General features: G+C 41.4%; 1 long non-coding RNA gene across 1 annotated transcript; it reads left to right on the plus strand.

Moving 5' to 3' along the window:
* Positions 1 to 16,436: 16,436 nt before the first annotated feature.
* On the plus strand, positions 16,437 to 19,190 carry LOC149320888 (uncharacterized). The gene is made up of 5 exons (XR_016279490.1): positions 16,437 to 16,523; positions 16,887 to 16,952; positions 17,795 to 17,851; positions 17,937 to 18,005; positions 18,101 to 19,190. It is a non-coding gene; the product is annotated as an uncharacterized LOC149320888 (long non-coding RNA).
* Positions 19,191 to 22,145: the final 2,955 nt, after the last annotated feature.

Raw genomic sequence — 22,145 nt, forward strand, 5'->3', positions numbered from 1 at the left:
TGAGTAAGTGGCCAGAGGCCTCAAGGTGGTTTTTTTTGGGGGGGTGCTATTAATGCTAATAAATTTCCCTTGTTTTGACAATGATAGTGTGATGATGATGATGATGATGATGATGATGATGATATGAGTCAGCTTGAGAGGCATGCATGCACTGTTTCTGAAGCCGAGAGAGTGTCACCTTCCAAAGTTTGTTTTGGGTGCTTTTAATGCTAACAAGTTTCCCTTGTTTTGACAGTGATAGTGTGGTGGTGGTGGTGGTGGTGGTGATGATGATGATGATGATGATGATGATATGAGTCAGCTTGAGAGGCATGCATGTACTGTTTCAGAAGCCTTTTCTGTGTGTTTTTGGTTCTGAGGCAAGGCCAATGTAAATTGCTGTGATTTTTACAAACTCATGTGCAGTGAAGAAAAACCAAAGTCCCTTGACACACACTTCTGAGAAGTACACTTGGTGCAAGAACTGTGAAACCACCTTGACATGTTCAATATGCATAGCCATGTTAAACCATGCTAAGTGTTAAACCCAAGGGGTTTGGTTATGGAATAAGCCTCTGATGCAAGAGGCCATGTTAAGTAAAGCCATGTGAAATGCCCAAATGTGCTGTTGTGTGTGTTTTGGAATGGAGGTTGGGGTGTTTGGCCAGAAAGGGAAGTCCATTTCTGCCATCTGTCTAGAAATAATGCCCAAATGTCTTCCATTTTGATCATGCCTAAGAAACAGGCATTTATATTAACATTTTTTAAAAAAATCATCTTTTTTTGCGTGTCCTTCATTTAAAAAAATGTGTCCTACATTTGAAAATGTTATCCTACATCTGCCCTACATCTGTCCTACATTTGTCCCTGTTTGGAGGCCCTGACTTATGGCAAACCTAAGTATGTTCTATTTAAGCATATTTTAATCCTGGCCTTAAAGTCCTTCAGAACCAACTAATAACTCATAACATTTTAACCCAGGCGTGCCAGATATCAGGGCTTGGCCTTGATTTTCCAGTTTTCATGGGTTGTCTCCAAACAGATGAGGGGTCAATTTCCCCAGTTCTGGGGGGCTCATCTGCAGGCAAAAGGAAAGGACTGCCTGAAATCTCCTTCTCAGCTATTAAAGCTAAAGTACAATTTCCTTGACTGTAGCAAGGACTCTGGGTGTGCCTGTGTTTTTATGGAGTTGCTTAGTGATTTTCCTCCTTTCCCATTAAAGCTGAACCTTGGTACAATTTGCAAAGTTTATTTCATTTACTGCTACAATTTGAAAACACTTGGAGGAGGGTAGAATCTTTCAAGTTACTTAGTGGCTGAACAGACCTCCCCTAAAGTATGGTCTGCAGCTGCTTATTTCATTGCTGGATTGGGGCCATAGCAACTACCCGATCTGGCATTCTGCTGTGCAAAAAGGAGCCATAAATGTGGTTCCTTTTTGTGCTGCAGAAAGGGCACCCTAACCGCGGTGGTGGCTTTTTGCCACTTCTTCAGCGCAGCATGTGTAAGTACTGCGCTGAAGACGTGGTGTGATGCCGGCTGCTGTCTGGTCAGGTGGATGTCATGTGGGCGGTGTGTGTGTGGGGGTAGCATCTGGGTGGCCGATGTGTGGATGTCACATCCCTACTCCACCTTGAGGCCAGCTCTTTATGCCGGTCTATTCAGCCTCTTAGTTACCTTCCTTCTTTCATCCCAGGGCTCACCTTTCACTCTGCTCCGCAGCTACGTTCTGCCCAGAAGCAAGTAGGCTGAATTAACTATTCCTTGTTCCATCTCCTTAAGTAAGTTAGGCCCCATTCCCACTGGGCAAAAAAAGCAGCTTATTTCGCTGCGATTCTGACCCAGATTCTGACTCAAATCTGACCCATCGTTCCCATTAAAAACGGGTGCAAACAGACCTGGTTTTTTTTACCCCTGTTTTCATTCCCATTGGTATTTTCCCTGTGGTAATTTGAAGGGGGTTATTTTGCTCCTCGTTCCCATTGCCCTTCCTGAACCTCTTTTTATTTAAATCAGCTGTCAATCAAGCGCCTGTGCACTTGACATCACAGCCAATCAGTCGCTTAGGCACTTTTCCCCTCCGGGAAAGGAAGAAGGAGCCTCTATTTCCCTCAAATCTATTCTCTGGAAGAGAGAAGTAGCCACTATTCCTCCTAAACCTCTCTGCATCCAAGGCTATTCTGTGTCTTCACATAGTTCCTCTGGAAGAGAGAAAGAACCACTATTAGTCCTAAACCCCTTTGCATCCAAGGCTATTCTATGTCTTCCCATAGTTCCTCTGGAAGAGAGAAAGAGCCTCTAATCCCCCCAAATCCCTTTGCCTCCCCCATCTCTCCATGAGCTGTCTGGGGGGCAATCAAGCAGGCATGTACTGCAAAGCCCATCTGCTGCTCAGGCACTCAGGCAGAGGTGAAAAAAGAAAAAAGAAAAGTTTAAAATGGTGTTCAATGGGTCTCCTCACACGTTGGTCTATGAATGTGGAGCAGGGAGGAGGTTGCAGGAGGAGTAATGTGTTTACTGCATTTGCTCAATGTAGTGCGATCATCTTACCCTGCTTCCCAATCCACCAGGGAAATGCTATGTGAACGGAAGAAAATGGCGCCGGTAATGCAGGGAAGAGAACAGAGGGTGACACCCCCAGGCCAGCCCCTTGAGCACTTCTCCTCCCATCCTCAAGATCCCGAATCAGACACTCTTTCGTTCCCATTCATTTGCCCTGAATTAGGTGTTTATCACACTATACTCTTATAGTGCTACTTTCCACTTTAACTGCTCTAGCTGCCTCCTGTTGCATTCTGGGATTTGCAGTTTTAAGGAGGGGTATTTAGAATTCTCAGGCAGAGAAGTAACATAGCTGAAGGAATTACATTGAATTGGCCTTTGCTGAACGCCAACTGATATTTGGAGATTGTTAAATTTTCCAAATATTTTGTCCCCTTTGGGTTGAAGCACAGTCCCAAACCATTTGGGGGTCAGGTAGAGCATGTGGCAGATGATGAGTACTGCATATCAGTGTCTTTAATGCATTGTATAAGAATCTGTTTTGCCTTAGGCCAGTTCAGAGTACCTAGAAGGTCATGTGGGAGACCCAATTTCTGGAATTTTTCTGTCACCAATTTAATCAAATCGGTGGTGCATGTGTAAGTGCTCCCAATGAAGTTCTCCTCAGCCTCCAAAAATGTCTTGATAACACAAAAATTGACACTAGGCAGAGAAGATTAAGATGGTCAGATAGCACTAGTAATAAGACTGAATCTCTCCTAAATTCCCCAGTATGTAGTAGCCTTAAAAGCTCAATCATGGATACCTAAGATGCACAGGTTACCCTTGCAAACTTCTTGATACTCTTGGAATTGCTGACCAAAAGTATGAGGGAGACTCAAAATCGTGCCCAGAGGGAAAAGAATAAGGATACTGCCAAATGTTTGGATAGAGAATGTTTAACCCTCAAATTAAAAATGAGGAAAATATATCTTCAGTACCGGAGAGATAATATTTGTATCTTACCTGAGACTTATTATATTAAAAAATATCATAAATCCTTGAACGCTAAAAGGAACAAAGAAAGGAATCACAGGCAATGGCAGGCACTCTTGGCTTCCTCTTTAGAAAGAAATACCAAACAGTTTTGGTCCATCATTACAGGTGCCCTGGGAAATTTTGAAAGAGCATCCCAATGCAACATATCCACACATACATGGGAAGACTATTTCCCCACTATTATTCCACTATTTTTCCATCATAAGGAGTACACCTCTGGACCAGCACGAGAATCAGGTATAGCTTCTTTGAAATTCTTAGACACCCCACAATGCCCCTCTGTTACTAAACAGGAAGTCAAAAGGTTAATTTCTTGCCTGAAACCGGGCAAAACTCCATGGCTTAACCACATTATGCCCAATTACTAAAAGTGAATAGCACCTGGTGGCCACTTCTACTGGCAACTCTATTCACTCATATCAACAGAATGGCCCATCTGCCTAGTAGCTGGTCCCAAGCCATCATAATTCCAATTTACAAAAAGGGTGATAAAAGCGAGCCTACTAATTACCGGCCTATAAGCTTGTTGTCAGTGGTGGTAAAATTGTATGGTAGATTTCTAAACAACCGACTCACAGATTGGGTAGAGGATGATAGTATATCTGCTAAGGAGAATATAATTACTTGTTTATACAAAGAGTTGGAAACTATAGCATAATCTATTGTGCTGCTTCCTCTTCCAGAGATGTATGTAAATTATCTGAGCTGTTCAAATTTTGGATGCCATTTAAAATTCTAAGAGATAGGCGTTCCACCATTTGAAAGAGATTTATCCCTGCATAGTTGATCCCAATGTCTTTTGAGTGTCTCCTAGTGTTTAATATATGACCCTCCATCATATAGATGCCAGGAGCGAGAAGAGAAAAGTTCCTCGTTGTTAGCTCCAATTCTGGCATTAAAGTCACCCATCACAATTAAGTGTACATAGGGTGACAGAGCTTCTAGATTTATTAAGTACTGTATTCTTCTAGAGTTTCCCATATGTGTTTTAGCTTTTCTCTCTTACTAGTAGGAGGGAGAATAGTAGTAGTATAATTCCCACGTGCTATATAATTAAGGGGCCATTCACATTACCTTTTACACTGGTTTTGAAATCGATTCTTCCACGTGAAGTTCATATTGGATCCGATTCCGTCACAATCCATGTTGAGGCTTGCACAAGGAAATGCCCCTTAGCGCGGGCTATCCAGATTCGGGCTAAAATCCGTCTTTTCCCAAAAGACCTGGGTTCTGCAAAATATGAACTTGCCCTTGATCATGTTCGGGGCAAATTCAGGGACAGATTAGGGACGGAGGGCGGGCAGAGGGCAAAGCATTCCCTCCCCTCATCTGAGGGGAGGGGGAGGAAAAGGAGGAGGAGGAGGAGGAAGGAGCCCTGGGAAGAAGGGAGCCATGGAGGGCATTCTTTAACGGAGCAGGAGGAGGAGGATGAAGGAGCCAGGGCAGCTTGGGAGGGGGAGGTCGGAAGGAAAGAGGAGGAGGAGGATTGCCCAGGGAAATAGGGCTGTGGGGCTAAGCTGGGGGGTGTGGGAAATGGATGCAGCAGAAGCAGCCGCTTTTTTATTTATGTGCATGATTTTTTTGGGTGACATGTATGTGTGTTTGCTTGTGCTTTATTTCTTCTTGCTCCTGGATTATTATTATTATTATTAGTGTTATATGAGGATGCTACAGTCAGAATGCCTGCGTTGCATTTCCCTTTTATTCCCAATTGATTCCATGGGTCAGTTGGAACTGACAGGTCACTCTCTCTCAGCCTCAGTGGAAGGCAATGGCAAAGCTCCTCTAGCAGGAGGGAAAGGGTCAGTTCAGGTCAGGTCAAAGGCAGGGCACGAACGGAGCTCCCATCAGGCATCTTCCCCCCTTTTTATTTTTTAAAATTATTTTTGGCAAAAAAAATGCACATGTTCTTGCCAATATATATCGATAGATTGTGAGCAGGAGCAAGAGTCAGTTCAGGGCTGGTGGGGGGGGGAGCAAGAAAAGCCTCTCCTATCCATCAGTGACCTTTTCCCTTTGATGTTTATTTTTTTAAATTATTTTTGACTGTCTATGCGCATATTCTTTCCTTTGGAATGACTGCTGGATTGCCAATGAATGTTACAAATCGAATGTAATGTTGCAACTTGGCAAAGTGATACAGCTTTTGCTAGGGGAGCCTATTATTTCCTTTGGAATGACTGCTGGATTGCCAATGAATGTTACCAATCAAATGTAATGCTTCTCTTTCCAGTTATGTAAATTGACAAATTGATACAGATTTTGCTAGGAATTCGGGGGTAGCCAAGGGAGAGCAAAAAAAAAACAAAAAAATGAATCCTTTTCTGGCATTCCAAGGTGAGGAATTAATATTATTGATATTATTATTATTATTATTACCTGTGTATGAGGCATTCTGGGGTGGCAAGGAGTGGGGATACTGGATGCATTAGCTTGAATTTTGGAGTTGAAAATGGGGCCAAGCACAGATCATAACCTAGAACACTGACCCCAATGCCCACAACACACACACACACACACACACCAGAGGTTTTTAATTTGACAAGCAGTGCCAAGCCTTTAAAAAAACGAGGGGCGGATAGCACACTTCTGATGCCCCAATGAGTGCTGGAAACGTCACCTGTGACCATTGCGGAACTAACTTTGATTGATAGCCAGGCACTTTCACCTTAAACCCGAATTCTCCAAGAGGGCATTCGGGTTAAAATGCTCCTGATTGTTAGTCAGCACTTGCTTCCGGAGAGATTCGGGAGCCCCCCCCCCCCCCCCCCCTGAATTTGCCCAGTTCCTTCCAGAGCAATGCCGCCAGTGTGAATGAGCCCTAAGTCTCTATTATTCCTCTTTCTTTCTTGTTTTCTCTTCAACATCAACTCCTCTTGATTTAATACATTCTAGAGTCCAAAATCCTCAGCCTCTATGTTATCTTAGTATTCATAAGCAAGAATACCCCCGTATATTATTATACCAAAGACCCAATTTTTTTCCCCCAAAAATCAAGAATTGGTTGCCACTCATCTTTCCTTTTAGTCATACTTGTTATACACAGATTTAAAGGAATTGCTACTAACTCTATGATAAAAACCCTACATTCTAAAGTTCCAGGCAGAAAGGTTAGTGGTCAATACAGGAGAAAGGTGAGGTGCAGTTTAGGGAGATATAGAAGGTAGGTATTGCGGGTCTTCAGGCAAAAATAATAAAATAGAACTGCACATATGAGCTTTTGAGCTCCGAGCAGATTCTAGTTTGTTTTTTTTCTGCTGAAAAGGATATGTAAGTTAAGCCATGAGCAACATACAACAAGACCATGATTTAGACAACATGATCAAAAATAACATTGGAGAACTGTACCAGGACATGGGGCAGTGAACCCCAACAAGGAAATCCCAGGAATTCATTTATAATTTTTAATCCTGCTTTAAGAAATCTGCTGAGAGAGTTGACTAGGCTGAGTACGTTTTCAAGGATCACCTATTCGAACAAGATGCCAATAAACAGATATTTTGGAGCAATTTTCAATTCTCCTCCTTAATGGATTCTTTCCTGGTAAAATAAAATTTAAAAAACCAAAGAAGGGGAAAGTTGTCATGCAACTAGGTATCAAGCAACACCTGCTTGAACTCTTTCTTCTACACAACCATTAAATGTACAGGAGCCCTCTCTGTGTTTCACGCTGGCATCTCTACTTGGTGAAATGTGAGAGCTCCCTGGCAGAGAGTTCCAAATACCTCATGAAACTCCAAATCCCATCACTCCCTGGGCATTGCAGTTGAAGTGATATCTGAATCCTATTACTATGTGTAGAGTGAGAAAAGATCCACATCTGTGTGCCCCCAACAATCCACCTTCCCCATCTCTCCTTAGATATTACAGGTGGAGAACAGGGTTGCCAGATCTCAGGGCCCTGTCCTGACTAATCTCCACTTTTAATGGTTCATCTTCAGGCAGGAGACTGGGGTGCAGACTCTCTGGTTTTGGTGGACTCAGATGCAGCCAAGAGGAAAGGGCTTTGTGCAAATCTCTAACTCAGCTACACCAGTTTCATACAATTTGTAATGCTGGATTTGTCTGTGCAACTTGCAAAGAGTCTTGGTGTATGCGTGCATCTATGTATTTACTTTGCTTTTGCTCCGGCCTTCCCATTTGTTGTGGTGCCAGATCTTACCCTCCGCCATGCTTTGTATCCATCTTCTAGTTAGAACCAAATAGGAGATATTCCTTATCCCATTTCTCTAAAGAAGTGAGAATCCCCTCATTTCACCCTGGTCTAGGAACAGCCCTTTTACTTAAGGTTTCTTTCTTAATTTCCATACAAAAACAATAACCATATGGACATGGGTATAAGTGTGTTTGAATGTCAAGCTGTAAGCAACTGTGATTGGTACTTGAAATGCATAGTGCTTCAGGGGGATGTTCCTTGGTCTCAGTTTTGGATCGAGAAGCCTCAGGGCCTGGGATGATCCACATCTGGCAACACTGATGCAATCTGATCCAGTGCACTGTTTTCCTTCAAACTCCACCAGTGCTGCCAGCTCAGAATTGTTTTCCCTCAGAGAGGGCCTAAATACTTTAAAGGCACTTGATTTTAGAAGCTAAGCAAGGTCAGCCCTGGTTAGTACTTGGAAGGGAGACCGCCAAGGAATGCCTGGTACTGAAGGTTATATTTCAGGGGAAGGAACTAGCAAAACCACTTCTGAATATCCCTTTCTTAAGAAAACCCTATGGAATTAACGAGGCTGCCATAAGTCAACTTGAAGGCCCATGCATTTCCCTCCAGGACACAATGCTAGACAAAAGGTCTGCTCTTGAGGGAAGAGAGAAAGGACTAATGCTAGGGTTACCATGTGTCCTCCTTTTCCCTGACATGAGAGGAGATTATTTTAATGTCCAGGCATTTAAAAATATCTGCTGGTGCTTCAAGTCCTGTGAGCCACTACCTCTTCCCCATTGCCATCTCACAAGCCTCATGGAGAGCTCCACTAGGAGAAGGGATGGAAGCCAGCCTGGAAGTGAGAGAGAGAGAAGGGACTGGTTGGTGGGGAGAAAGAAGACAAACGCAGGAGCTTTTTGGATATGTTGCGGCTCAGTTTCGGGGTCACTGCGGGTCCAATGATGCAGATTCACGTCATAATGTGAATATGTTATCACATGCGATTCATTTCTATGGAGTTTATCAGACAAGGGAGATTGGAAGTATAATCCAATGGCAATCTGAACGCAATCATGGGGTTTCACGTTATTGTGTGATAAACTACCACATGCAAATTTGGGCAATGGAAAGTCAGTCCGAATGCAATCATGGGGTTTCACGTTATTGCATTATAAACTACCACACGTAAATTTGGGCAATGGCATGCTATTTTCGGGCAACGGGAAGCCAGTTCAAACGCAATTTACATTCACGTAAATTCTCTGAACTTGCAAATTCATGTGAATGCGTTCTGACCCCACTTTCTTTTCATTCGAAATTAAGAGAAATTCCTCAGGTGTGATAAAGTCCTTAGTCCTGCTCAACATGAAGGACATTTTAGAATCCCTCCTGGAAAAGATGTTAAAATGGAGGACACGTCCTGGAAAAGGAGGATGTCTGGTCACCCTGGCCCTGAGGGAGCACTTCCTCAGGGATGGAGAGGGTGGAAAAGGAGGGAAGGAGGAAGAGGAGGAGAAGGAGATGTGGATAAAAGCGCTCCTGAAATGGTGGGAAACTAAATAGCAGGACATGTCCCACATTTCAGCTTTCTGCCCAACAGGAATTCCACAATGTCCTCCATTTTGAACAGGACTAAGAAACAGGAATTTACATTGATAGGAGTGTTTACAGCTTTTAACTGGCAACACCCTACATTTTTCTTGAAAGTGCACAGCGACAACAGATATGCAGCCTGGGCTGGTGCCTCCACAGGGCAACCAGACGCCCTCTTTTTCCAGGACACATCTGTAACAGAGAGCACGCCCAGCTGACCAATCAGGAGGCAGCTGAGGCCCAGCCAATCGCCTGTGGGCTGGAACGTTCGAAGATTCCGAACTGACAGTTGGGACTCAGGCAGTAGAAGGTTCAGTTGGGGGTTGGAATGTTGAGGCATTAGGACCTGGAACCCAGAGAAGAAGGGTTTTCAGGGGTTAGAGAAAGATGGTTAGGGGTAGAGTCTGAATGGGAAAAGGCTCCCTACCATTATACTGCCAGGGCCCTAGAAAAGAGAGTGCCTGGAGTAGAATATCCTGCGGGATAGTGTTAGTTAGGGGAACTGCTAGGTCCAGAGAGGGACTGGATTAGGTTGATGAGTCTAGGAAAGAGAGGCTCAGAATAGCCAAACTCTAACAGAGGGTTGTGGTTATATTAGATCATAAGAGATATTGTTAGCCTTGGTGGCTGAAATAGGAAAAGGAATTGTCTAAAAGGGATACGAAAGTCCCAATACCTGTATAGTGAAAGGGAAACTGGGGAAAAGGGAAATAATAGAAGTGTAACTAAGTAACCGGTGCCTGAACTAGAAGTTACATAATATCATTCAGTTCATGAATAAAATGTCCAACCGTTCTGTTTAATAAAGTTTATATTTTGGTTTACATAAAAGCTTGTCAGTCATCCATATCAGCTCCACGCTACTATATGAGATAAGAGAACCTGCTAGGGGAAAGGGGGTTCTTAATACATAATTGTGTGGCAACAGTGGGATAACCGAAGTCCCAGGTGCTTGCCATAGGAAAAGAAGGCTTGTGGGTTGGACATCCGTTACATAATTGGTGGCAGCGTAATAGACAGTAGCGGTGGGATAAGAAAAGCTCATGTGCCAACCATCTAAATAGAGGGGGTCCGTTACAACATCCTACAATTCAGCCTTCTGCTCAGGAGGGATTCCAAAATGTCCTCCATTTTGAAGGACATAAGAAGAAGCATGGATTTATATTTGTACGAGCGTTTTTAAGCTTTAATTTGGTCATGCCTTCCATTTTTCTTGAATGTCCTGAATTTTGCGGTGCCTGTTGTCCTCCTTTGCTGTGAGGAGGACGTCTGGTCACTCTGTTCAAAAGGCCAGAGCAAAAGGTGAGAAAGATGTGGGAATTTATCACACATGAAAATTGGAACTCCAATCCAAAGCCATCCTAAAGGGAAGGGGAATTAGATTCAATTTGAATCCAAGCCAATTCACGTGATTAATTATCTCACATGAAGAGCATTATTGTGGTAATTCCTGAGGCAAAGCAGAAGAATGGAGGGTGCAAACAGAGGGAAGATCAGGGTGACAGAAGAGGGAGGAAGAGGAGGAGGAGGAAGGAGAAGAACAGAGGGCTCAAACGGAGGCAAGATGGGGTGACAGAGGAGGGAGAAAGAGGAGGAGGAGGAAGCAGAAGAACGGAGGGTGCAAGCAGAGGGAGGATTGGGGCAGGCACATAGCCAGGATTTGGGAAGGGGGGGTCCAGACTAAGTGCCACCATTATAATGGGGCTTGGGCATGGCGGTGCTGTGGCACACACCATTCATTATATCTAATGGAAGGGGGGCTCCTGACCCCACGGACTGGACCCCCTTCCCTTGGCTACATCCCTGATTGGGGTGACAGAGGAGGGAGGAAGAGGAAGAGGAGGAAGCAGAAGGACAGAGGGGGAAAACATAGGCAAGAGTACCAGAAACAAATGGTGCAAAATTGCAGCACGGCATCATAGGAAATATGGCACCTTGGAGGTTGTGGAGGGGGGGGTGTACCAGGACCGAAACAAAGTTGCATTCCACACCAAAACCAATTCGAATTGGATTCGAATTGTGCTTGGAAAAATATTTGTGAACTCACTAGTTCACTGAATTCACCTACATCAGGAGTGACTATGGATTGATTTAGGATTGGGCTCGGAATGACTTCCCATAGACAGCAATTGAGTGTGATAATCTATCACATAATAACGTGAATTCGCATGGTTGGGTCCAGAATGGCTTCGGATTGGAGTTGCATAAATCATCTTTTGATATCGGCGTTGGTGAAGAGCAGGAGAAATGTCAAAGGATGCTTGATAGGAGACAGCAAGGGAAAGCAGGGCAGGAGGAAAGAAGCAAATGAGAGAGAGAGGTCTGAAACACATGGTAGAAATAATCCAGTTGGAGACCGCGTAGCTGCCCAGGCTCAATGCTAGGGAATTCTGGGAATTGTAATTCTATGAGACATTTAGCCTTCTCTATCAACGAGCCCTGATCACACAATCAACTATAACTCCGTGGATTCCCTAGTATCGAGCAGTCTCAAACTGGATTATTTCTACAGTGTGTTTTGGACCAGAGAAAGAGAGAGAACCATGGCAGTTAAAGCAGTGTCAAAGTGCATTCATTCTGCAGTGTAGGCCTCACCCATACTGAAGAAATACTCCGGTTTGACTCCACTTCAACTGCCATGGCCCAGTGCTATGCATTTCTGAGATTTGTAGTTTTGTGAGGGACATTTAGCCTCCTGTCAGAGCGGTCTGGTGCTCCACTTAAGTACACTTCCCAGAATTCCATAGCATTGAGCCATGGCAGTTAAAGTGGTGTCAAACCAGATTATTTCTGCAGTGAGGATGCACCCGAGGAAAGCTATTGTAGCGGGTGAACCCCAAATCCACGAACCCGAAGGCCCGTGGCCTGCCAGTGGACAAGCAGAGTCAAAGAGACCGAACTGGCTAGGATAAAAACGCTTTATTCTCTTGGCCAAGGGCAGCAGCACGCACACACAGCAAGGTGGGCGTTATCAAAACTGCAGCCCCGAGGGCCTCTTGCCATCTTCTTTTATGCCCTTCTAACTCTACTTTTCCTAGCGTAAGCCAATCACAAAAGCGAAACAGCATTATGTCCTACATTGTCTTTTTGGCATTACATTTGCTTGGCATTACATTTGCTTGCTTGCTTGGAATGTACAGAGAGATAACTGTAAGATACATACTCGGCTAACGGGGTGTTCTCACTTAAGATTTGAAACGGTTTAAGATAAAACGGTTTTAATAAAATCGATTCAAAAAAACACTGTTCTTATCCTGCTTTCCGAACCGCTTTTTTTATCGTGCCCATCTGGCAATTTAAATCGATGTATTTACCTGCAAGCGTTCCTACTTGGCATGAAATCGGTGTTAAAATAAAGCGGTTTTTCTCCTCCATACCTTATTTGGAGCTGTCAATCAATAGTACGTCAGAATGACGTAAGCTTAAACCGGATTATTTGGAAGCGATTTATCTTTTGGCATTGTTTCCACATGTGTTGACCGTTTGTAAAACGATTTATTTTTGGCGGTTTTTTTTAAAAAGTGGACCAATCAGGGCGCTTAATCGATCAAACGTCATAAGCGCTGTTAGCCTTATATACATTTCCCTCCTTCCCCTCCCACTGGTACCTGGTTTACCTTTGCTCGAGATCTCAGCAATCATGGATCGTCGTCAGAAATTTGAGTATATGTTTTCATTGATCACATTGCTTATTGAGAAACTCATGGTCCAATGCGGAGCTGTTTTGACATTGTGTGACAGCGGGGAGCATGCTGCAGAAATGAGAAGTTATATTTTAATTTTGGATGAAATGCTTCATTTCTTTCGGCAAGGCGCCCAGAACTGCTTTCAACCGATGGCTAGGAGGTGGTGGATATACCCCAAGACTGATGTTCACTGGAACGTGTATGCTAGAACTGTCTGGTCTGACTCTAATTGGAAGAAGTTCTTCAGAATGCCACGCGCGGTTTTCAAAATGATTGCTGACGAGCTGCGTCCCCATCTTTCTCGGCAAAACACACGGTTTCGTAAGGCAGTTCCTGTAGAAAAGCAAATTGCCATGGCCATATTGTACCTGGCACATGGTGGCTCATATGCCACAGTTGGAACTTTTTTCGGTGTTGGAAAGTCAACAGCATACAAGGCTATCATTGAGGTGTTCCTGTGTATGGAAATGGTTCTACTGCGGAGGGCTGTCTATCTAGGAGACTATAGAAAGGTTTGTCTATCTATCTATCTATCTTTCCATTCATCTCAATATCTCAGCTAGTCTCTCTGTCTGTCTGACTATCTATCCTTATGTCTTTCTAACCATCCATCCATCCATCCATCCATCCATCCATCCATCTATCCATCCATCCTTCCATCCATCCATCTATCTACTTAAATGTCTGTCTATCTATCTATCTATCTATCTATCTATCTATCTATCTATCTATCTATCTACAAGTCTGTCATTGTCTCAGCTAGTCTGTAAATGTCTCAGCTAGTATCTCTAACTGCCTGCCTGCCTGTCGTTGTGTCTTTTTATCCATCCATCTATCTATCCATCTATCTATCTGCTTAAATATTTTATTTTAGATGATTTAAAACATGTACCGTGATTATTATATTACTAATGTTATATTTATGGTCTATTTTGCAATCACAGAATATATCTGGCTTTGAAGCGCTGGGGTTTCCCCAGGTGATTGGAGCAATTGACGGATGCCACATCACGATTAAGGCACCTGCTCACGAGGGACCGCAGTACATAAATCGTAAACAGCAACACTCCATGATTCTACAGGCAACATGTGATCACACTGGAAGATTTATTGATCTTTTCTGTGGACATGCAGGAACAAATCACGACAGTCATGTCCTGCAGGAATCCCCTATCTACCACGCATTAAAAGCTGGACTGTATGTTCCCGGTTGTCCGACTTTGACAATTAAAGGTCAACAGGTCGGGCCGCTTCTTTTGGGCGATGGTGGATATCCCATAAAGCCTTTCTTGCTCATTCCGTTTAAGATCGGGCATTCCAGGAGGGAGGGAGTTTATAATAAGAGATTATCTCGAGCGAGGATCGTGGTTGAAAGATCATTTGGGCGTTTGAAATCTAGATTTCAAGCACTGCTTAAAGGTCTAGACCTGTCTCTTGAAAATTTACCTTCTGCCATTTTAACTTGCTGTATTCTGCATAACATAATAGAGAGCAATGGAGATGTCCTACTGGGACAAAACACTTCTCCTGAGACATATGTCATTGACCCAACTACTTATATGACTGATCAACAGGAGAGGGAAAAGGGGGAGAGGATTAGAGATGCCTTTGTGGAGTATTTTAATTCATAACATCGTTCAAAGTATTAAAAATGTTTCATTACAGTTTAATTAAACAAAAAACCATTTTATGTGCTGTCCATGATAATCTCCTCGTATAGTGCTTTTTCATATATTGCTGGTCATGAAAATAATGTTATGTTTGTAATCGCAAGTTGTCTGAAGAGTTAAATTTCTTATATTTTAATTTACTTAAGCAAAAAAATATTTCAGGTGTTGCCTATGACAATCTCCTTGTATAGTGCATTTTCACATATTTGTGGTTATGAAAATAAAGTTATGTTCGAAATTGCAAGTTGTCTAACTTCATTGAACTACACATTTATTTACAGCTGTTACACATTGCAGTAAGAGTTATCCATACTTTCTCAATAGTTTTAATAAGGACTAGTAGACCACATGTACATGTCAACATATATCTATTCAACCACACACCCCTCCATGCTTGCAGAGCACCTCTCCTCTCCTTTCAAACGCATCATGTCCCTCGCGGCAAAAAGCCAGCAAGCGCCGCGCTTTGCTATTGGTTACACACACTCTTCTCTGTTGGAATGCAACGGGTCACTGGTCGCTTAATCTCTTATGGGATGAAGCGCCTCATACATATTTCTTTGGACTTTCATGAACCCTACTTTAACAGCAGCGCACCCGTTTGCACCATTCCAATATGTGTTTAATTAATAGCTTGATATTCTGCACTTTCAAGAGCCTTTATAATCTGTTTTGCAGCAATTAATTCTCCTGGAAGTAGGAGCACCAACATCATAACAATTCTTTCCTCCCAGCCAGCGCTGCAAGGCGAAGTTGCCCCATTACACATTAAATATTGCCTTTTCGGCTACCTCCTGCTGTTTCCCCTGGGGAGTATATAAGGGCCTGTTTCCAGGGTCTGGACTTGTGGGTAGTGAAGATGGCAGCTGAAGGAGTGAGGCGGTTCATGTATTGGAGGACGGAGGAGGTAGAGCTCATGCTGGGTATCCTTAGAGATACCCTGCAAGTGGTGCCCCAGCTCATGCAGTCCACTCCACGGAAAAATATACACATTTCCCGTAGAGTGGCTGCTGGGCTGAGGGAAAAGGGAGGCTATGTGCGGGACGCGCACATGGCCAGAAGAAAATTTAAGTATCTCAAAGGGGCATTTTATGCCCTTTTAGATCGCTATGGGCAAGACCCTCCACCCTCGGAGCTGCAAAAATTCCCTCATTTTCTAAAAATGAGGGAATTATGGGAAATTGCGGGGAGACCTCATCCAAGGGAGAGATTCCCTGCAGGTAATTTTTTTAATAATATTTACCGTTAATTAATAACAATTTTTAACTTATCCTAAATTGAAGTAGAAGTTCAAATTTAATTTTATTACTTCTACTTCAGCTAATTTCATTTCTTTTACTACATTGAAATAATTTTCCTTGGGGCTTTAAATTTACACTGATGTATTGATGTAGATCACATACACATGGTTTGGATCAATAATGTTTAAAATAATACGTTATTAAATCATTTTTGAAAATTGAATATGCTTTTACCAAGCACATGATTTAAGCTCATCTACTTAATATTATTATTATTATTATTATTATTATTATTTTCATTACTAATATTGTAATTCAACTTACCATTCCTATTGATATCTTCAATTATACTTATTACTGTACTAAAGACATCACTAGATTACAGTATGTTTTTAAATAAAACCACAGACCATTAAATACATTTCACATGCTGTCCCTACATTTATTAGGAAACATAGACATGTCATTTGCTGTCTTTTCCTCCAATTAGAGGACAACATAGCAAATGGGTCACATAGTCACGGCCTATGCAGATTTATTTATAATTATAAAAAATGCCTTAATTGAAAAACAAACATAAACCCCAACAAAATTTCTTACAATGCAGGGAGGAATGCATCTCCACCTCCTCCCAGGGCTCCTGAGCAACTTCCTGAGGGAGACTTGGGTAAGTTGTCCTTCTGTTTAAGTTGTTAAATTTACAAATAAACCAAAAATTAAATCCTAGATTATTAATTAGAAATAACATATACATTCATTGCAATATTAACTGACAACAATGTTCCTGTATTCAGAAGTTTAACATTAACATATATGTGAGTGTATTTTTGAGTGTATATTAAATTTCCAAAAAAAGAGGTGTAATACATAATAGGTTATGTCAAATTACATTGGCTGTGTAAAATATAAGATGGTAATCATACTTATAATTTTATGTACTATCTTGTAGATAGCATGCATTATGTATTCAAGAAATGTGAAGTTATTTCCTTTCCTTTTGATCAAACTCATGAATATCATTTCTATGTAGATTTCAGTGATGAGCAGCAACCTTCTCCCGCCCCATCATCCATCCCTCCTTTGGAGGATGATAATGGTATGTTTTTTAATTAATGTTTTTTAATTAATGTATCATTACTTTGCAGTCCATAATAATGCACTAGTTCATATTTTAAGCAAGGACTGCCTTGGTAACATTTCATTTTAGTGCATGTATGCATATTGCTATTTATATAAATATTGTTTAGTACTGTTGTCTCTTTATTTGTAATTACATTATACATGTAGGCCTGATAGGATCACTTTACATTGTTATTGTATTTTCCAATCCTTCAATTCCTGATAAAGGTCAGATTAGGGCCAACATGACATTACTAAATTGAAATATGCCTAAGGCAGGGATTGCAAGAATCAACATTTAAACCATTACTAATTGCTTAAATGGCATGACTCCTCACCTTTGCTGGCTTACCTATGCAGTGGACAAAGGTCACCATTGCTTTGTGAAACTTCTCCACAATGATACATTGTAGTGTGAATATATTCCATTGTAACATGTAATAGACATTGTATATTATACATCAACATGGGTCAAATTGTTTTCATTGTTCACTAATTGCTTTCTGGTTATCATTGCCATGGACTCATGGAAGCATGCTTCCTCTTTTGTCATCTCATTGCTGCCAGAGGGAGGAATGTCTTCATTGGCCATTAATAATTGGGAAAAATATCCATTACAAAATGCTGATACTGCCAAACTGCTTGACCTACAGTGGCTTCCATTTAACAAAAAAACAAGGCCAGCATGACCTCTTTCATGACTTGCAGAATGTCCACTTGTTCAGTTTTGCTGTCAATGTTGTTTTAAAAAATTTGAATTATGTTTTTATTTTTTTTAATATGTGTCGGTTTAATCATAACATTGTATGACTTTTCCAGATTTGGAGAGAAGAGTTGCTGCAATGGAGACTCAGGTTTCCAGTCCTGGAAATAGCAGTGAGTATTAATCTGCACAGAATATTAATGAATGAAACATTGCTGATTCAAATGCAGTACACTAACTATTATATTATTGCCACAGATATGACTTTGGAGCAAAGGGTCAAGGCTCTTGAGGAACATATTGCATTGTTGCCTTCCCCTGAAACTTGTACGTATTGTTTACCCATAGCCATTATTGCATGTTGAATATAACGCGATGGGTTGGCGAGTACTTAATTGTTAATTTTCTTCTGTTCTCCACAGTCAGAAAGTTACAGGAGGAAGTAGACAACCTCAAGATCTGGTTTGCTGCCCACACTCTGGCCAGTATGGCAAACTGAAAATTTTATTCTGGTTATGTTGTTGATATGTTACCCAAAAGTTATGTTAGGTAGTTATGTTATCTTAAGTTGTTAGTGTTGACAGTAGTTTAGAGGTTTTATGGTTTGCAATGTTATTTCACTTACAAAAAGTTTGCACTTTGGATAGTGTTCACAGTGACTGCTCTACCTCTATGCCAAGCCAATGTTATTAAGCACTGATGCACTATGTCTACCAGAGGTGGTAGATTTCTTGTTCTGATCAAACTGTGCCAATGTCTGGTTAGGACATGTCACAGACCTTGTTTCCAAAGCAAGGTTTCATTTACTTAGTTTGCTAACAACGTATGATTTTGCACTATGTCTACCAGAGGTGGTAGATTTCTTTTTCTAATTAAACTTTGACAATGTGTGCCGAAGACATTTTTTCAAGAGCAAGGTTTTAGTTAGTTACATTGTTATAAATGTAAGATTTGTGGAGCACTTTGCATAGTGCACACAGTGACAGCACTACCTCTATGCCAAGCCAATGTTTATATATGTGTAACAGAGGTGGCAGATTTCTTGTTCTTATCTTAGTGTGGCAATGTCTGGTGAAGACATGTCTGACACCTTGTTTCCAGAACAAGGCTTTATTTACTTGTTTTGCTACCAACCTAAGAACTGTAAGCACTTTGGATAGGGCTCACATTGAGTGCAATACTTCTATGCCAAGGTAATGTTTACATATGTCTATCATAGATGGTAGATTTCTTAATATGATAATCCTGTGGCAATGTCTGGTTAAGACAAGTCACAGACCTTGATTCTACACCAAGTTTTAAGAAATGTTGCTATTAACGCAATATTCGTGTAGCACTTTGGACAGTTCACACAGTGACAAAACTAGTTCTATGCCAAGCGAATTTTTAAAAGCACTACTGCACTTTGTGGACCAGACATTTATTCAAGAGCAAGGTTTTTAGTTAGTTATTATGCTATAAATGTAAGATTTGAGGAGCACTTTGCATAGTGCACACAGTGACAGCACTACCTCTATGAATAGCCAATGTTTACATATGTCTACCAGAGGTGGTGGATTTCTTGTTCTAATGGAACTTTGGCAATGTGTGGCGAAGACATGTTTTCTAGATCAAGGTTTTAATTAGTTATGTTGCTGTAAACGTAAGAGTTGTGGAGCACTTTGCATAGTGCACACACTGACAGCACTACCTCTATGCCAAGCCAAAGTTTATATATGTCTAACAGTGGTGGTAGATTTCGTGTTATGATCAAACTGTGTCAATGTCTGGTTAAGTCATGTTACTGGCCTTCTTACACCCACAATGTTTTAGTTCTTTCTCCTATCATTGTAATATTTGTTGAACACTACTATGTACAACAGTCTATGTCAATCTCAGGTAAAGACATGTGACAGACCTTGTTACATTACAAATGCTTCTTGTTATGTATATGCCTCCATATTTCTACATAAAACTATTTCAGTGGTTTGACAGGGTGAAACATGCCAAGAATATGATGTAAACATATGCACATTTCAATGCACAGAAGCATTGATACCTGCTTGGTACCAATACAAATGTATATACTTCTTGTTTCATTAAAAATATTAATGATGCAGTTGTGTAATAAAGTTAATAATTTTTTCCTGTAAAAGTTTCACCAACATTGTGATTTATTTCCAGTGCATATAAATAGGTAAAACAGTTTTCTCTACATTCCGCTTCTTTTGCTCTAATTGAAGTGTTCATAAAACCAAACATAAAACATCAAAATCCTACAGCAGAAAAGAATAGCACAAAAAGATAGCACAACACCTATGCGACTACCTATGCACTACCAATTTTTAAAGCTTAAATCCAAAAATTATTGACATGCAGTTACTAATAGTAATGTGATTACTTTAATCATGGTGAAAAAGGTACAGGCTTCTTAATTACTCTTGGAGCCCGGAATTTTCTAGAAATTTCCAAGGCATTACTTGGCCCGGGGTTGACTGCTTGCTCTTGTGAACACTGTGAAGTTTTGTTTTCTACTGGGCCTTCATCTAATTCATTTGTAGGAAGATGTTGTTCTTTGCTTTGTACATTTTCAGCAACCTTTCTCTTCACACGTCTAACAATCCTGACTGGCTTAGACTCTCTCTTTGCACACTCCTCCTTGTATGTATTGGTAAACTCTTTTAAAACACCTATTAACTCCTTGAAGTTAGACCTCGTTTCCTCTAGATACAACTTTTTCCATTGCATTTCTTCCTTAAAATGCTCATTACTGTTTTCCAGAAGACTCTCCACATTTTTCCTAGAGGTTTCCATCAATTCGCGACCCAACAATTCATAATGCGACCTCCCCGTTTTCCTCCTAATTAAACAAAGCCTCTCCGCGGGGGTGAGTGATGCAATTTGTCTCGCAGAGTAAGTTTCTGAAAGTATAAAATGTGAAAAAAAAAATTTAAAATTTTTAAAAATTTTAAAATTTCATTAAATATCTTAAATTATTAAAATTTAAATAATTTGAATGAAATTCGGTAAATTCAGTGATGAAAAAATTACAATTACTTAATATGATTTGGTTTTCAAAAATACTGATAAAGAATTACTTGTAATAATTAATGCAATCAAGGAATTTTGGACCTGGTGTAGGAGGAAGGGGATTGCATAGCCATTTTCCTCTCTGTCTGACTTTCAATCCCTGCCTGGCTAGTAACCAAAGGAAAGGCACTATGTTGTGTGGAAACATAGCCATGTTCCTCTCTGTGCGACTTTCAATCCCTGCCTGGCTAGAAACAAAATAAGAGGAACTATGTTGAGTGGAAACATGGCCATGTTCCTCTCTGTGCGACTTTCAATCCCTGCCTGGCTAGAAACAAAATAAGAGGAACTATGTTGAGTGGAAACATGGCCATGTTCCTCTCGGTCTAAATTTCATCACTCCATGCCTGAGAACCAAAGGAAAGGCACTATGTTGTGTGGAAACATAGCCATGTTCCTCTCTGTGCGACTTTCAATCCCTGCCTGGCTAGAAACAAAATAAGAGGAACTATGTTGAGTGGAAACATGGCCATGTTCCTCTCTGTATGACTTTCAATCCCTGCCTGGCTAGTAACCAAAGGAAAGGCACCATGTTGTGTGGAAACATGGCCATGTTCCTCTCTGTCTAAATTTCATCCCTCCATGCCTGAGAAGAAGGAAAGTTAAAAAAAGAATGGCCATCACAAACACTGCTTTAAAGTCTCATACTCACAGCCTCTGCTGACTGCAGAATTTAGCCATGCAGTTCAGGCCCTGGAAGTGGGGGGGGGGGTGTGTGTGCATAGAAATGTCCTTTGAATAGGAAGGAAGATTAGCATTTGAAATGCCAACCCTCCCCTCCCTCTGTGAGGAAACATAGCCATGTTCCTCTCTGTGTGACTTTCAATCCCTGCCTTGCTACAAAAAAAATGGAAGACACTGTGTTGTGTTGAAACATAGGCATGTTCCTCTCTGTCTAAATTTTATCCTTCCATGCCTGAGAAGAAGGAAAGATAAAAAAAGAAAGGCCATTACAACCACTGCTGCAATGCCAACCCTCCCCTCCCTCTGTGAGGAAACATAGCCATGTTCCTCTCTGTATGACTTTCAATCCCTGCCTGGCTAGTAACCAAAGGAAAGGCACTATGTTGAGTGGAAACATGGCCATGTTCCTCTCTGTCTAAATTTCATCACTCCATGCCTGAGAAGAAGGAAAGATAAAAAAAGAGAGGCCATCACAAACAATGTTTTAAAGTCTCATACTCACAGCCTCTGCTGACTGAGGAATTTAGCCATGCAGTTCAGGCCCTGGAAGTGGGGGGGGGGGTGTGTGTGTGTGTGCATAGCAATGTCCTTTGAATAGGAGGTAGATTAGCATTTGAAATGCCAACCCTCCCCTCCCTCTGTGAGGAAACATAGCCATGTTCCTCTCTGTATGACTTTCAATCCCTGCCTGGCTAGTAACCAAAGGAAAGGCAC

The sequence above is a fragment of the Sceloporus occidentalis genome, unplaced genomic scaffold (genome assembly GCF_023333645.1).
Source record: "Sceloporus occidentalis isolate IW3139 unplaced genomic scaffold, rSceOcc1.0.p SCAF_1, whole genome shotgun sequence".
Classification (NCBI taxonomy): Eukaryota; Metazoa; Chordata; class Lepidosauria; order Squamata; family Phrynosomatidae; genus Sceloporus; species Sceloporus occidentalis.